A 17,172-nucleotide genomic window follows, 5' to 3' on the forward strand; every position below is an offset into this window, starting at 1 on the left:
TGTCCATACTAAATCCAGGTTTATTGATTTCCCTAATCTTGGTATCTTTGTTTACACAGAAAAAAATACCTGCTCCTGGCCTATGCTCCCCATACTTCCTAGAATTGTTACAGCACTGAAGGCCATTTGACCCATCGCGTCTGTGCCGGCCTTAAGAAGCAATTCATGTACTGCCATTCTCCCCACATCCCTGCACATTCTGCCTTTTCAGATATTTAGAATATATAGAAAATGCAGAAAAGTTTACGGCACAGAAGGAGGCCATTCTGCACATCGTGTCTGCGCCTACTGAAAAACGAGCCACCCAGCCTAATCCCATTTCCCAGCACTTGGTCCATATCCCAGGAGAGTACGGAACTGCAGGTGCATATCCAGACACCTTTAAAAGAGTTGAGGGTTTCTGTCTCTACCACCCTTTTGGACCCCTACCATCCTCCGGGTGAAAAGTTTTTTCCTCATCGCACCTCTAATCCTTCTACCAATCACTTTAAATCTATGCCCCCTCGTCACTGACCCTTCTACTAAGAGAAATGGATCCTTTCCATCCACTCTATCCATGCCCATCGCGACCTTGTACACCTCAAACAAATCTCCCCTCGGTCTCCTCTGTTCCAAGGAAAACAACTCCAGCCTATCCAATCTTTCCTCATAGCTGCAATTTTCCAGTCCTGGCAACATCCTCGTAAATCTCCTCTGTACCCTCTCTAGTGCAATTACATCCTTTCTGTAACGAGGTGACCAGTACTCAAGTTGTGGCCTAACTATTGTTTTATATAGCTCCAGCATAACCTCCCAGCTACTTATTCTATGCCTCAGCTAATAAAGGAAAGTATTCCATATGCCTTCTTAACCACCCTATCAACCTGTCCTGCTATCTTCAGGGATCTGTGGATATTCACTCCAAGGTCCCTCACTTGCTCTACACCTCTCAGTATCCTCCCATTTATTGTGTATTCCTTTGCCTTGTTTGACCTCCCCAAATGCATCACATCATACTTCTCAGGGTTGAATTCCATTTGCCACTTTTCTGCTCACCTGACCAGTCCATTGATATCTTCCTGCAGTCTACAGCTATCCTCCTCACTATCAACCACGTGGCCAATTTTTGTATCGTCTGAAAACTTCTTAATCATGCCTCCTACATTTAAGTCCAAATCATTAATATATACCACAAAAAGCAGGGGACCTAGTACTAAGCCCCGTGGAATGTCACTGGAAACAGCCTTCCAGTCACAAAAACACCTGTCAACAATTACCCTTTGTTTCCTGCCACTGAGCCAACTTTGTATCCAGCTTGCTACATTCCCCTGGATCCAATGGGCTTTTATTTCTTTTACCCAGTCTGCCATGTGGGACCTTGTCCAAAGCCTTGCTAAAATCCATGTAGACCACATCAACTGCACTACCCTCATTAATCCTCCTTGTTACCTCCACAAAAAATTCAATCAAGTTGGTCAGACACGAACTTCCCTTAACAAATCCAGACTGATGATCCTTGATCACTCCGTGCCTTTCTAAGTGTCAGTTAATCCTGTCTCTCAGATTTGATTCCAATAATTTGCCCACTGCTGAGGTTAGACTGACTGGCTTGTAGTTATTCGGTCCAACCCTTTTTAAACAGAGGTACTTCGTTAGCAGTCATCCAATCCTCTGGCACCAGCTTTTCTTTTCTGCCTTATCTTACCTTGTATTCTCCTTGACATGCAGGGGGCTCTAAATATGGCCATCCAGTGTGGATTGGAAAATGATGGTCAGAGCATCCACTATTTCCTCCCTGGCTTCTTTTAATAGCCTGGCATATATTTCATCTGGCCCTGGTGATTTATCCACTTTCAAGGATGCTAATCCCCTTAATACTTCATCTCTCCCTATGTTTATCACAACCAACATTTCAAACTCCTCCTTAACTACAATATCTGCATCATTCCCCTCTGTTGAGAAGACAGACGCCAAGCATTCATTAAGAACCATACCCACATCTTCCACCTCTATACATAGGTTACCTATTTGGTCTTTTATGGGCACTACTCTTTGCTTAGTTAACCTCTTACACTTAATGTATTCATAAAACATCTTTGGGTTCTTCTTGATTTTACTTGCCAATATTCTTTCATGCCCTCTCTTTGCTTTCCTAATTTCCTTTTTCATTTCACCGCTGCACTTTCCATACTCCTCTCAGCTTTCTGCAGTATTGAGTTCTTGGTGTCTGGCATAAGCTTTTCTTTTCTGCCTTATCTTACCTTGTATTCTCCTTGACATGCAGGGGGCTCTAGATAAGGCCATCCCATCTTTTTTCTTTGAGGGAACATGTTTACTCTGAATCCCTTGAATCCCCCCTTTGTATGCCTCCCAGCTCTGACACTGATTTATCTTCAAGTAGCTGTTTCCAGCCAACTTTTGTTAAATTAGTCCTCAGCTTAGTAAAATTTAGAACTTTAACTCCTGTTCTATCTCTGTTCTTTTCCATAATTATGTTAAAACTAACTGAGTAATGATCACTACCACCAAAATGCTCTCCCACTGCCACTCCTTCCACCTACCTATCTTCATTTCCTAAAACCAAGTTGAGAACTGCGCTCTCTCTTGTTAGACTTGCTGAATACTGGCCAAAGAATGTTCTCCTGAATGCACCTTAAGAATTCTGTTCCTTCCATTCCTTTCACGCTAAAACCATCCCAATTAATACTGAAGTAGTTAAAATCCCCTACGATTACTGCCCTATTGTTTTTGCACTTCTCAGAGATTTGCCCACATATTTGCTCTTCTATCTCCCTCTGACTCTTTGGGGGTCTATAATACACTCTTATTAGTGTGACAGCCCCTTTTTTGTTCCTTAGTTCAATCCATATGGCCTCATTTGAGAACTTACATGCATGTTAATGACAGGTGTTCTTAACAGAGCTCTTACAAGAGCAGATGGGTAAATTTAAAGGGTCTTGGCCACTTAGAGGTAATTGACCACATTTAAGGAGAAAAAGTGTTGTGAGTCTTTACAAAGGCTGCCAATATTTCTATTATACTTTTCAGCCTTCCAAAAAGTTGTTTGAGTGACAAGAGTACTCACAAACCCCAGTGACTGACAAGTCTATGTCCAAGTGATGGAGTGACACAACACTCCAACCTCCTGTTTGATGGTTAATGAAGTGGAGGTGGTGTCTTTAAAATGACAGTGGCTCTCAAGGAATAAATTACTAATATATAGTACATTACCAAGACTCCCAGGGTACAGTGACTGTAAATATCTAGGCAAACATGGCAGCATACAGCAGGAACCCTCAAACAGAAATGAGATAAATGACATGTTAATGGCCTGTTAATCTTTCTTTAGTGGTGTTAGCTCAGCACCGCAGCAGTAAATGCACCATTGTAGGGGATCACGAATTAGGCTCAAAATGTTGCTGCTTTCCTGTTCTTTGTACACTAGAGGGAGACAAATAGATGTAATGTTAGAAGCCACACTCTGATGGTAAACATTACTCCTGAAGATAGAGGTCAGTAGCACTTCTTCAATTTATTACTTCATTTCCTCCAAGAAAGCAATAAAATTGTAAAGAGTCATTGTGCTGCAAAATAATACTGTTGGAGAAAAAAAGATTTTCAGGTTTTATGTTTGTTTTAAACTCAAATGTTGGGAGAACGTCCAGCTGGGTGGGACTGTCCTTGCCTCTTCCTATTCCTATTTATCCAGCCATAGCCAAAAATCTCCTGAAATGGCTGCTCTTCCTGCTCCCGCATCGTAATTTCCAGAGTCCCCCCCAAGGATCTATCCTTGCCCGCATCCCATCTCCCCACGTTTCTCATTTACATGCTGCCCCTCAGTAACATCACTCAAAAAAAATGACAAATTTTGCTGCAGCAGGGAATCTAACAGTGCCTGCTGTAAGTTAATTTGCCCTAATACATTTAGGTTTTAAAATTTTTGTCTGGCAAGTTTTTGAAAGATGATAACATTGCAGCGAAGGAAGCAGTACATTTGGGACCTGAGTGAATAGGACAAGTAACTGTGTACTCCTTCACCAATCAGATTGAAGGACTGTGAAATTAACAGAACAAGGACTGAGAAGGAAGTGTAAATTAGAGTGGGCGAGTTGAATGTCAAATCAGGTACAGAAAGAGAAATAAAGGGAAAGAATTATTAGATTAAGTGCAAAGAAAGAGACAGAGAGGAAAAGTAAAAGAAAATTATTTTAAATTTGACTTTTAAAAAAAATCTCCAACAATTAAAACCTGAAGGAATGAGAATCCATATTTGTAATAGTTAATTTTCAGTGCAAGAGAGGTTGACTGGTGGTAATTAACACTTATCACATTGCTAAAAGAGTACTTAGACTTGAAATAACAAGACTTATAACCTTCTGTGGTGAGATTATTTCTTATATACCACACAAATAAGGTGACTGCACGCCATTCAAGGCATTTCAATGGTGAGGCAGACAGTTTCCATGAAGCTAACGGTGGAACACTGCAACCCGAACAGTACCTTTTGAATATTTGCATCTAACCCCGCAAGTGTTCATTGCGTGCAGTTGTTTTGACAGGAAAATCAGGGCCAACATTAGATCCCACATATACTTTGGAGCACACAACTCTACTCACCACCAACTCTCTTGACCTTCTACTGCATCTGATTTGTCATGCTGCTTGTCCATCATGTAGACATTTCTTCTATTTATATATTGGGAAAACCAAAGTAATTGTCTTCAGTCCTCTCCACAAATTCCTTCCCCTATCCTCTGACTGAAAACCCCCTCCTTGGCCACTGATTGAGGCTGAGCCAGACTGTTCAGAACCTCAGTGCCCTATTTGACTCTAAGCTGAGCTTCTGACCCTTTATCCACACCATCACCAAGACCATCTACTACCACCTTTATAAATCACCCATCTCCGCCCCTGTCTCAACCTATCTGCTGCTGAAACCCTCATCCGTAGGGCCCAGAGGAGGAGAAAAGCTCCTCATAACATAAAACATAACAACATGCATACAATGTTAGTAATCCCTGAACTGACTTGATATCTAGACTTGACTATTCGAATGCTTTCCAGGCTGGCCTCCCACCTACCACCCTCTGTAAACAGTGGCGCAGTGGTTAGCACCGCAGCCTCACAGCTCCAGCGACCCGGGTTCAATTCTGGGTACTGCCTGTGTGGAGTTTGCAAGTTCTCCCTGTGTCTGCGTGGGTTTCCTCTGGGTGCTCCGGTTTCCTCCCACATGCCAAAGACTTGCAGGTTGATAGGTAAATTGGCCATTATAAATTTCCCCTAGTAGAGGTAGGTGGTAGGGAAATATAGGGACAGGTGGGGATGTGGTAGGAATATGGAATTAGTGTAGGATTAGGATAAATGGGTGGTTGATGGTCGGCACAGACTCAGTGGGCCGAAGGGCCTGTTTCAGTGCTGTATCTCTAAATAAATTTTTTTTAAACTCTGCTGACTATATCCTAACTGGCACCAAGTCCTGTTTGTCCATCACCCCTATGCTTGCTGACCTGCATTGGCTCCCAGTCCCAACTTCACTTCACATTCATTATGAATGTGTTACAACCAGGTAAGAAGAAGTCTAGGGGGTCCCTCTCAGCCTTTGCCTGGTTTAACCGTAACAGGGTTTAATTTTAAAAACACCATGTTTTAGCTCCCCTTCAGTGAATCCTTGTTCACTGCTCCAATTGTAAGGCAAAGAAATCAGACAGGTTTCCTTACATTTAAACAAGAAAGGTAGAAGTTTATTAATCTTAAACTCTAATCTGGTTAACGACTACAAATATGCGAAGCGACCACGCTAGCATGCATATGCGATAAACGCACATGCAGATAGAGACAGAAAAAGTAGAAAGAATAAAGGGGAAAAGTTTGAAGCAATATTTGTTAGTTATTTACTATCCTTTGAGTTCAATGTGGAATCTTTGGTTGCCGGTAAGTCCTGCTGTTCATTGGGGCCCAGATCACACTTCAACTTGTTTCAATGTAGGAGTCTTTTCTCTCTTGGGGTTTACGTGTCTTCCGTGGGTCCGATGACTTGGGAGAAAGCGAGAGAGAGACAACCAGGAGAGAGGCTTCCTTGTTCCAGCTTCAGTTGCAAACTGCCTTCTGTCCCTTTCTGTGTGGCATAATTCAAAAAACCAAGTTGGCCAGCAGGTTAGTCATGTGGCTAACTGGCTTAACCACTCCTGCATTTGTGGATTGTATCATCTTAGCAGTCCGCACTTCCTTGCAACTTCAATGTCTGGTGATCAAAATACCATATGGGTTAATTGACCCAGGGAGTAGTCCTTTGTCTCCACAAGCACCGTCTCTTAGTATGCAAATGTTCTCCAGTCAAAGATCTAGAGATCTCTTTAGCAAGTCATTTCTTCACTCCAGCAACAGTTTAAAATCAATGTTCATAAGACAAAATTAATATGTCTCATTCTTGGCAGGTGGGGGTCTGCATGACAGATTATAAAGTCGATTGTTACATGGGGTATGAACAGAATAGACTTGATAAAGGAATGAGACTTACAGACCAAATGGCCTCTCTCATTTCATACTTATATTGTTATATTTTTCTGAAGATTGTAGAAAATCCCATTTGCAATAGGAAACAAACTTTCCAAAAAAACAACAAAAATGCTACCAATAGTCTGCTTACACAAAACAAATTTGATAACACTTGTTATGATCATGTGAGGAGGGGTCGAAAGGCTCCCCTCTTGTCCCTCTCCTTGTTTGACCACAACAAGATTTATTTCTTTTAAACAGAGGATATGTTTACCAATTCAGTGAGTGTTTAACCCTTCATGTGCTACGGTCATAAAAGAACCAATTGGATAGGTTTTCTTGAGTTTAAACAAGAGGTTAATTTATTTTACTTGAAAATCAAAACCTGATCTACGTAAAATAATAAACTATGTTTCAACTTTCACACACACACGCACACACAAAAATAGGTTACAGAGTGAAGAAGAATAGATTGGTTGGATTAGAGTCTAAAACTGGTATTCAGTTCTGAACATTGAGGTAAGTGATTATTCATCTGGGAGAGCCAAGGCCATGGCACCATGGGTACTTCAGCTGTTTTTCCAGGGGTTACAAGGAAGACTGGAAGAGCAATGGTGATAGGAGATTCAATACTCAGGGGAACAGACAGGCGTTTCTGTGGCCACAGACGTGAGTCCAGGATGGTGTGCTACCCATTTGGTGCCAGGGGCAATGATGTTGCTGAACAAGCTGCAGAGCACCCTGAGGGGGGAGGATGAACAGCCAGCAGTCGTGGTCCACATTGGTACCCAATGACATAGGCAGGAAGAGGGATGTGGTCCTGCAGAAAGAGTTTAGTGAGCTAGGTAAGAAATTAACACGCAGGATCTCAAAAGTAGTAATCTCCAGATTACTTCCAGTAACATGTGCAAGTATAGAAATAGGAGAATAGTGCAGATGAATGTGTGACTGGAAAGATGGTGCAGGAGGGAGGGCTTTAGATTCCTGCGACATTGGGACCAGTTCTGGAAAAAGTGGGACCTGTATAGCCTGGACAGGTTGTACCTGAACAGATCTGGGACAAATTTCCTTGCGGGTCGATTTGCAAGTGCTATTGGGGAGGGTTCAAACTAACTTAGCAGGGGTGTAGGAACCAGGAGGAAATATCACAGTGGAATACCAAGGTGCACAGAATACTGGGAGAGATAGATAGCACTAGAGTAGGGAATAGTAAGTCATTAGGCAGGATCAGAATAAAGGAGAAAGTAATAATGTCTAAATCAGGGTTAATGTGCATGTACGTGAATGTACGCAGTGTTGCTAATAAGATTGATGAGTTACAGGCGCAGATTGACATGTGGAAATATGATATAATGGCTATAACGGAGACCTGGCTCAAAGAAGGGTAGAACCGGGTGTTAAATATTCCTGGATACAAGATGTTCAGGAAAGGTAGCAAAGGGAAAAAAGGGGGAGGAGTGGCAGTATTGATTAAGGAGAGCATTGCAGTGCTGGAGAAAAAGGATGTTCCAGAAGGATTGAGGATAGAATCTATTTGGCTAGAGCTAAGGAACAAAATAGGTGCTGTTACATTGCTCGGTGTTGTCTAGAGGCCACCAACTAGGGGAAGGACATGGAGGAACAAATTTGCAAGGAAATTACAGACAGGTCCAAAATTATAGGGTAGTTTTAATAGGGGACGTTAATTATCCAAACATAGACTGGGATAGTAGTAATGTAAAAGGCATTGAGGGACAAGAGTTCCTAGAGTGTGTTCAGGAAAATTTTCTACAGCAGTATGTTTCCAATCCAATGAAAAAGGAGACACTGCTGGACCTGGTTCTTGGGAATGAGGTGAGTCAAGTCAAGTGTCAGTAAGAGAACATTTCGGGGACAGTGATCATTACATCATAAGGTTTAGGCTGACTATGGAAAAGGACAAAGAACAATTCAGCAGAAGATTAATTAACTGGGAGAAAGCCAACTTCAATGGGGTAAGAACAGATCTGGGACAAATAAATTGGAGGTTGACAGGAAAAACGGTAGCTGAACAATCAGCTACCTTCAAACAAGCGATAGTTTGGGCACCGTCAAGGTATGTTCCCTCAAAGGGGAAAGGTAGGATAAACAAATCCAGAACTCTCTGGATGACAAAAAAGATAAAGGCCGGAATTTTACGCCATCCCAGCAAGCTGGATGGTGGTGGGGGTTGGCGGGGGGGTGGGGGGCGTAAATTTGAGCAGGAGGCTCCAGGAGGACTTCCCAACCCGCTCCCGCCTCCGGCCCACTTTAGGTGGGCCGGGGGGAGTGGGGGGAACGAGAAACGGGCCACCCGTCCCAGGCCAATCAAGGCCCTTAAGTGGCCGTTACCTTTGCCCACCTCGACGGGGATTAGCTCGTATTTGTCCATGCCGATAACAGATGCAAGATAGAAAATACTATTGAAAACTAGGCTGAATACATAAGATTCAGAGGGGAAGTGAAAAAGCAAATAAGAGAAGCAAAGAGAGAAAGTATGAAAAGAGACTGGCAGTTAACATAAAAGGGAGAGGGCATAGCTGAGATATTAAATGAATATTTTGTATCTGTCTTTACTAAGGAAGAAGATGCAACCCAGGCAATAGTGAAACAGGAGGTAATTCAGACACTAGAAGGGCTTAAAATTGATAAGGAGGAGGTATTGGATAGGCTATCTGTACTCAAAGTGGATAAAACACCAGGACCAGATGAGATACATCCAAGAATACTTAGGGAAGTGAGGGCGGAAATCACAGAGGCACTGGCCATAATTTTTCAGTTTTCCTTAGACTCGGGGGTGGTGCCAGAGGACTGGAGCATTGCAAACATTACACCCTTGTTCAAAAAAGGGTGTAAAGATAAGCCTAGCAACTGCAGGCCAGTCAGTTTAACTTCAGTGGTGGGAAAACTTCTAGAAAAAATAATTTGGGACAAAATCAATAGTCACATGGACACATGCGAATTAATTAAGGAAAGCTAACATGGATTTCTTAAGGGAAAATCATGTTTAACTAACTTGCTGGAGTTTTTTCAGGAGGTAACAGAGAGGGTTGATGAAGGCAATGCTGTTGATGTGGTGTACATGGACTTTCAAAAGGCATTTGATACAGTGCCACACAACAGACATGTGAGCAAACTCATGGAATAAAAGGGACAGTAGCAACATGGATATGAAAATGGCTGAGTGACAGGAAACAAAGAGGAGTGGTTAATGGATGTTTTTCAGGCTGGAAGAAGATTTGTAGTGGAGTTCCCCAGGGATCAGTGTTGGGACCCTTGCTTTTCCTGATATATATATTAATGACCTAGACCTTGGTGTACAGGGCACAATTTCAAAGTTTGCAGATGATACAAAACTTGGAAGCATTGCGAACTCTGAGAAGGATTGTGTATAACTTCAAAAGGACATAGACAAGTTGGTGGAATGGGTAGACAGGAGGCAGATGAAGTTCAATGGAGAAATGTGAGGTGATTCATTTTGGTAGGAAGAACATGGAGAGACAATATAGAATAAAGGGCACAATTCTAAAGGGGGTGCAGGAGCAGAGGGACCTAGGTGTATGTGTGCATAAGTCATTAAAGGTGGCAGGACAGTTTGAGCGAGCAGTTAATAAAGCATACAGTATCCTGGGCTTTATTAATAGAGACATAGCGTACAAGAGCAAGGAAGTTATGTTGACCTTGTATAAGACACTAATTTGGTCTCAGCTGGAGTATGGTGTCCAATTCTGGATGTGGCACTTGAGGAAAGATGTGAGGGCATTGGAGAGAGTACAGAAGAGATTCACAAAAATGGTTCCCGGGATGAGGAATTTCTGTTATGAAGATAGATTGGAGGAGTTAGGACTGTTTTCCATGGAGAAGAGAAGGGTAAGAGGTGATTTGATAGATGTATTCAAAATCATGAGGGGTCTGGACAGAGTAGATAGAGAGAAACTGTTCCCAGTCATGAAAAGATCTCGAATGAGAGGGCACAGATTTAAAGTATTTGGTAAGAGAAGCAAAAGTGACACGAGGAAAAACGTTTTCACACAGCGAGAGGTTAAGGTCTGGAATGCACTGCCGGAGAACTTAGTGGAGGCAGGTTCAATTGAAGCATTCAAAGTGGAATTAGACAGTTATATAAAAAGGAAGAATGTGCAGGGCTATGGGGAGAAGGCAGGGGAATAGGACTGAGGGAACTGCTGTTTCAGAGAGACAGTGCAGACATGATGGGCTGAATGGCCCCCTTCTGCTCTGTAACAATTCTGTGATTCTGTGATTCTGTGAGATGCATCCAAGGATACTGAAAGAAGTGAGAATGGAAATTGTGGAGGCACTGGCCATAATTTTTCAGTCTTCTTTAGACTTGGGGGTGGTGCCAGAGGCTCGGAGAATTGCAAACGTTATACCTTGTGTGACGATAAACCCAGCAACTACAGGCCAGTCAGTTTAACTTTGGTTGTGGGGAAAATTCTAAAAAAATAATTCGGAAGAAAATTAATAGTCACATGGACAAATGTGGGTTAATTAAAGAAAGCCAGCATGGACTTCTTAAGAGAAAATCAGGTTTAACTAACTTGCTGGAGTTTTTCTGAAGAGGTAACAGAGAGGGTTGATGAGGGCAATACAGTTGATGTGGTGTACATGGACTTTCAAAAGGCGTTTTCCTTGGAGAAGAAAAGGCTGAGAGGAGATTTGATAGAGGTATTCACAATTATGAGGGGTCTGGACAGAGTAGATAGGAAGAAACTGTTAACACCTATGAAAGGATCGAGAACAGGAAGGCACAGATTTAAAGTAATTGGTAAAAGAAGCAAAAGCGACATGAGGAAAAACTTTTTCACGCAGCATGTGGCTAAAGTCTGGAATGCACTGCCTGAGAATGTGGTGGAGGCAGGTTCAATTGAAGCATTCAAAAGGGAATTAGACTGTTATATGAAAAGGAAGAATGTGCAGCATTACGGGGAGAAGGCAGGGGAGTGGCACTAGGTGAAATGCTCATTAGGAGAGCCGGTGCAAACACGATGGGCTGAATGCCTCCTTCTGCGCTGTAACAATTCTGTGAAATAAAAGAATATATAGTCTGTGGAGTCTGATAATGCTGTTATCTTCCAGCTAAACCCATGGTCCTGAAGTTTCTGGCTGGTAGAGGTGGCCACCTGGTTCAGGGTTTTCTTGGAGACAATGATTATAGATGGCTTTCTCCTCGGAGTCTCTGTCTGCAGCAATAATAGGCTTGGATCTTTTGTAGTCCGCAGGCAGGGTTCAAACTTTACAGCATTGCCTGGAGAGACAAGGAGAGAGAGAGTCAGACCCCCACTTGTGTCCTGCATTGGTCAAACTCAAGTGCTTGTCTGTTGTAGAAAGAAGAAACTCCCACTTTTCACACAGATGGAGAGACTGTCACAGGAACGTCCACTGTATTCTCTCTTTTGCACCTTAATTAGTTCAAGTCTTAAGAATTCCAATCTCTCTCTCGGGTCCTATTATTTCAGTGTTTACTGTTTGAGATTTGTCTCCTCCAATGTTAATGTTCCAAGGTGGCTTTGAATGTCTTGTTAACGGAGGTGAGGTGGCAGGTAGCTCATTCAAAAATTTGCAAGCCATTGTTCTGATAGGAGATTAAACCAGACATTTGACTCCACCTCGATACCTCGGTATGTGAGATATTTCAATTCAAAATGCAGTGACTATTTTAGCTGTTTTCTTTTTAAAAGTTTAACTTAAGTGTCCAACTGATGGATTAAATAAAATCATTGGCAAAGCATGTGTTCATGACACACTTAGCACCTGACGCAATTGCTAAAAGAAGTCATTGATCAGTTAGCTTTGTTGAGAAAAGTAAAACCAAATAGGCAGAGAATTAAACCATTCAAAAGGAAGGTGCAAAGGAAGATGGTAGTGGTTGTTGGAAGTCAATCATCTCAGCTCCAGGACATCACTGCAGGAGTTCCTCAGGGTAGTGTCCTAGGCCCAACCATCTTCAGCTGCTTCATCAATGACCTTCCTTCAATCATAAGGTCAGAAGTGGGGATGTTCGCTGATGATTGCACAATGTTCAGCACCATTCGTGACTCCTCAGATATTGAAGCAGTCCGGGTAGAAATGCAGCAAGACCTGGACAATATCCAGGCCTGGGCTGACTAGTGGCAAATAACGTTTGCGCCACACAAGTGCCAGGCAATGACCATCTCAAAGAAGCGAGAATCTAACCATCTCTCCTTGACATTCAACGGCATTATGATCGCTGAATCCCCGACTATCAACATCCTGGAGGTTACCATTAACCAGAAACCGAACTGGAGTAGCCATATAAATACCGTGGCTACAACAGCAGGTTAGAGGCTAGGAATCCTGCAGCAAGTAACTCACCTCCTAACTCCCCAAATCATGTCCACCATCTACAAGGCACAAGTCAGGAGTGTGATGGAATGCTCTCCGTTTGCCTGGATGGGTACAGCTCCAACAACACTCAAGAAGCTCATCACCATCTGGGACAAAGCAGCCTGCTTGATTGTATCCCCATCTACAAACATTCACTCCCTCCACCACCGACACACAATGGTAGCAGTGTGTACTATCTATAAGATGTACTGTAGCAACGCACCATCTCCTTCTACAGCACCTTCCAAACCCACGACCTCTACTACCTAGAAGGATAAGGCAGCAGATGCATGGGAACAGCACCATCCGCAAGTTCCCTTCCAAGCCACACACCATCCTGACTCGGAACTATATCGCCGTTCCTTCAGTGCCGTTTGGTCAAAATCCTGGAATTCACTTCCTAACAGCACTGTGGGTGTACTTACACCCCAAGGACTGCAGCAGTTCAAGAAGGCAGTTCACCACCAATTAGGGAGGGGCAATAAATGCTCTCCTAGCCAGTGATGCCCACATTCCAAGAACGAATAAAAAAAAGTGACATCTTTGTTCCAAAAACCTGTACCACACAGGGTCAATGTACATGTGCATCTAAAAATTTCAAAACTATAGGGCTCCTTTAAGGAATCGAATTTAGTCGAGTTGTTTTAAATATGATCCACTGTAAGAAATATGAAAAGGTGCAAATTAAGATTTGTTATCTAATGCTCTTCCACCACCCTTAATGGATGTGCCAAAAGCATCCTATAATAGAACGCCCCAGCTAGCAGTTAACCTGCACTTGTCAGCCTCTCACTGAGTGTACGAGTGGATTACATGTTTCAGCATGACAAAACCTCCTGTTTTCAAACTTTTTCCAGCCCTTTACAGTTGACAGGAAGCCAACGCAGTAAGCAAAAGCTTACTTTAATAGCAGTTACTTGAATAAAACTTGGCTGACAGTGACCTGAAAAGCAGTAATTAAAATTAAGCAACATCAAGAGAGCCAATTAACTGATCAGCTGTCATGGGGTGCATCTTCACAGACGCTACCAGTCTGAAACTACAGTTGGGTTCTAGTCAGGAAGAACGATGTTTACATTGCCTGGCTGGAACTGGAACGGTCTTGCCCAGGAACAGCTATTACGTCCCTGGATACGGGTGTGGACATAGCACTCTGCCACCAGTTAAAGATGTAAATATTTAGAAAATGGGAAGGGGAGGATCCTCACTGAGGTTAGGTGAGTTCATAAAATGCTCATATTTGATGTGGCACTAGAGTAACACTCCATTCAGTGTCCAATTGAAGTTATGTGCCCTACCCCATCCAAGCAGCCTCACTTCACTTCGCTCCAGAGTCTGTTTGCATGCTAACTCTAAGAATTAGATTGCCACTTTATATTTGCATTGTACTAACTGGTCATTCATCTCATTTGTGAGACTTTGCTATCTTATTAGCCCACAATGCTTCAAAAATAATTCTTTGGCTTGAAGCACTTTGGAATGTCCTATAAATGCTAGTTCTTTCATTCTTTCTTTCTTAAACACACCGTCAAACTCAGTTCCAACAATTTGCTATTTTATATAATGTATAATAAATACTTCACCTGGCACGTGAGCCAAAACCACACTGCCCAAGTTCAGCAGTGCCACACACTTGGCCATAACCAAAAGAGCAAGCAGCTAATCTATTCCAGTGGTGTTGTACACAATACAATTTATTTGAAAATTCCTTATAACTAGCCAGTAAAAAATGAAAATTTGGGGAAAGACCTACGAATTGAGTGTTTTAACACGAATAACATCAATTCAATTCTAACAGGATAGTCCCCATCAATGATCGTTTCACTCCATGGCCATTTCAATCAGATATGGTAGTCTTATGGTAATGATACTGGACTAGCTGCTCAGAAAAGCATGAAAACTTCTACTGGATTGAAATTCAGGAAATCTGTTCAGACTGTAAACAGAGCATGCTCCGTCAAATTGTCTCTAAAAATAGCTAGCAGGTTCCTAAGCTCGCCAGTTCTATTCAGATGAGGCCCTGGACTCAAAATGACTTTGGTCTCTTCAATCCCAGAACAGGTCTTCGACCAATGCAATCTGCCAGTTGGCCACCAAAAGTTAAAATCTACACCATTGAAATAAACATTAATGTTACAGAAATAATACTGTTTCATTACTGTGTTTCATTACTGTGATTAAAAACCTTAAAGTACAACTCTCGCTTCTGAGTCAGAAGGTTGTGGGTTTAAGTCCAACTCCAGAGACTTAAGCACATAATTTAGGCTGATACTCCAGTGCAGTACTGAGGGAGTGCTGCACTGACGGAGGTGCCGTCTTTCAGATGTGAAGTTGAAACGAGGCCCCATCTGCTTTCTCAGGTGGACGTAATCCCATGGTACGATTCAAAAAAGAGCAAGGGAATTTCCCTCAATGTCCTGGCCAACATTTAACCCTCAACCAAAATCACAAAACACAGATTATCTCATCATTATCACACTGCTGTTTGTGATAACTTGCTGTGCGCAAATTGGCTGCCACATTTGGACATTACAACAATGACTACACTTCAAGAGTACTTCACTGGCTGTTAAATGCTTTGGGATATCCTGTGGTTATGAAGGGCACTATATAAATGCAAGTTATTTCTCTTACAAACATTGGGCTGAATTTTACAGACATCCCCGCCCTCTGACGTCAGGGGTTGTGGCAGGGATGGGACTGGAAAATGCCTCCGGGAGAGGGCCGTCACGAGGCCGTGAAGGCCCAGCCCGATAGTGCCAGCAGCGGCAAGGCCTCATGGTAGCACCGCCACCCACCCACCCCCCCACCCCCACCACTCCCACCGCCGCTCGGCAATGGGACTGCCATTTAAATATTTAAATTAACTAAAATCAATGAATTGATGAGACCTACGTTCCCACCGTCTGCCCCGGTGCGATCTTCATACCGCTGGCCTGCACTCCCATACCTTCAGATCCCCATCTGGGGAACCGAGGTGGATCACTGGTGGGGAGAGGGGAGGAGGTACCTTTCTCATGGGGTGGGTGGGGGGGGGGAAGCTGGGTCAAAGTAATATCATTGGTGTAGGGAATGGTGGGATGGGTTATAGTTTAAAGTTTAGGCACTTTGTGGTGGGGGGGGGGGAAGGTCAGCTGGTCAAGGTAAGTGTTTTGTACTTTAATTGTTATGGGGGTGGCAGAGTGGCAGAATAAATGTATTTAATTTTTTAATTAAATGTCTCTTTAAATATTTAAATGGATGGTAGAGCTCGAAGCCCTTTAAAAATGGCATCAGCACCTGCGCACAGGCAGCTGACACCATTGCTGGGGACGGACAGCCCGCACCCTCCAAGTCACTGGGGGGTGGGGGTGGGGGTGGGGGAGGGGAGCAGCCCGCCCTGGCTATTTAAATGAGCCGCCGCACTTAATATAACGGTGGTTCCGTGCCTGCCGCCAATTTTGGCAGTGGGAATATAAATTTCAGCCCATTATTTTGAATTGAAAAACATTTTAACAATGTAAACTCATTCTCTTTTCCACTAACTTTGTTAGCTTTACTTGTTCCTAGATGTCCTTACCACTTTTTCTTTCTCTGAAGCAACAACTTTGAAATATTTTTCTTACCTGCCTCCTTCTCCCTCCCAGCTTCTATTTCAGTGGTGCGGCTTGATCACTTCTATGGTCCATAAAAACATGTCAAAGCAAGGAGGGATGGACAAGTATGGTCATCAGCCACCCCCTTGTCTGATTGCACCAAATAAATGAATCACCCTATGGAGTAGTAATAGTTAAAGGATTATTCAACAAGTTCTTTCAAGAGCAATTATCAAATATTCCCAATTTAGAACTTTACCATTTTGAAACATCCCGTTTCTTCAAATCGTGAAACTGATCTGTTCCTCAGCTGTTACAGCTGCACTATTGACAGAAATATTTCCTTGCCATGTTCTCTCATTAGTGGAATCAGCTGTACTAGGGAGTTTCCATGCAGCTTTATGAGAAGCAAGCAATCATTGAGCCAAATTTTCTGTTTGAAAATTAACCTTTTAAAGCATCACACTTCAAATCTATTAGTTTCTTGAGATGGAGCTCTTCGCATTTAAGACCCTGCTATTGCAAACTCAGAGTCAATCAAAGTGGTTCCTTTTAGCATAGGTTCTTCTAATCGATTTTTAAACCTTTCTTGACTAAATTATTTTTCAGCTGAGGCCAAGGTAAATATTTTGAATACATTTGTTCAAAAGAAGTATAAAATAGGTGCTCATTGTGCTATATTTGCAGTGAGGCCTATTAGGGACAAATGGTTCATATATGCTTAGAGGCACAGGGCAAGGCTAGAATATGTAAGCATGCT

At 42.7% G+C, this 17,172-nt stretch overlaps 1 long non-coding RNA gene across 1 annotated transcript in view; it reads right to left on the bottom strand.

Moving 5' to 3' along the window:
• The window catches only part of LOC137374644 (uncharacterized), a 133,688-nt gene extending 116,934 nt beyond the window's left edge, over positions 1-16,754 (bottom strand). The window contains exons 1-2 of the long non-coding RNA XR_010975864.1: positions 16,672-16,754; positions 16,443-16,589 (exon numbers count right to left, since the gene is read on the bottom strand). This is a non-coding gene — a long non-coding RNA (uncharacterized lncRNA). The remainder of the gene's footprint in view (positions 1-16,442; positions 16,590-16,671) is intronic.
• Between the last annotated feature and the right edge of the window lie 418 nt (positions 16,755-17,172).

The sequence above is a fragment of the Heterodontus francisci genome, chromosome 10, assembly GCF_036365525.1.
Source record: "Heterodontus francisci isolate sHetFra1 chromosome 10, sHetFra1.hap1, whole genome shotgun sequence".
NCBI lineage: Eukaryota > Metazoa > Chordata > Chondrichthyes > Heterodontiformes > Heterodontidae > Heterodontus > Heterodontus francisci.